At 60.8% G+C, this 528-nt stretch overlaps 1 protein-coding gene across 1 annotated transcript in view; it reads left to right on the top strand.

Annotated features, from left to right (window-relative positions):
- FBXL16 (F-box and leucine-rich repeat protein 16) overlaps positions 1 to 528 on the top strand; it is a gene marked incomplete at its 3' end in the record, with an annotated part of 3,117 nt that overhangs the window by 774 nt on the left and 1,815 nt on the right.

The raw sequence follows: 528 nt of genomic DNA, 5'->3' as shown, positions 1-528 counted from the left end.
TTCCCCCAGCCACAGGCAAGGAGTAGGAAGGTGTCATGGCCATCCCATCCACAGCAGCATTGCAGGCAGGCAGCATTGGGAGTCCTTGCATGTGGTCAGGGCAGTGGGGTGGGCTGTGGTCACAGGCAGGGGGTGAGGATGCTCTCAGGGAGGGTTCATCCCTGCTGTCTGCTGATGCTTCCTGCACAGGCTGCTGGGAAAGCAAAGCCAGGCAAGGTGGTCATGCCGTTGGGTGGCAGATGTGGCAGTGGACGACGAGCAGGATGCTGGGGACAGGGACATCCCTGCTGGCTGGCTGTGGGGGGCCATGTGGACAGGGGGCTGTGGGTCAGATGGAGATGGGGCAACTCATGGTCCTGCACAGAGCCAGGCAATGTCCCCACTGAGGTCCCTTGCCGTGCACCATGGCCTAACACATCACCAGATGCTCCATGGCTATATACTACCCAAGCAGCACCCATGCTGGGAGTGGAATTAATCCTGCCCCTGTCTACAGCTTCGGGTACAGAGCAGGGGCCATGGCCAGGG

This window comes from Nestor notabilis, unplaced genomic scaffold, assembly GCF_000696875.1.
Source record: "Nestor notabilis isolate BGI_N333 unplaced genomic scaffold, ASM69687v1 scaffold20459, whole genome shotgun sequence".
NCBI lineage: Eukaryota > Metazoa > Chordata > Aves > Psittaciformes > Psittacidae > Nestor > Nestor notabilis.
The sequence above is the reverse complement of the archived record's forward strand: the minus strand, read 5'-3'. Positions and strand labels throughout refer to the sequence as shown.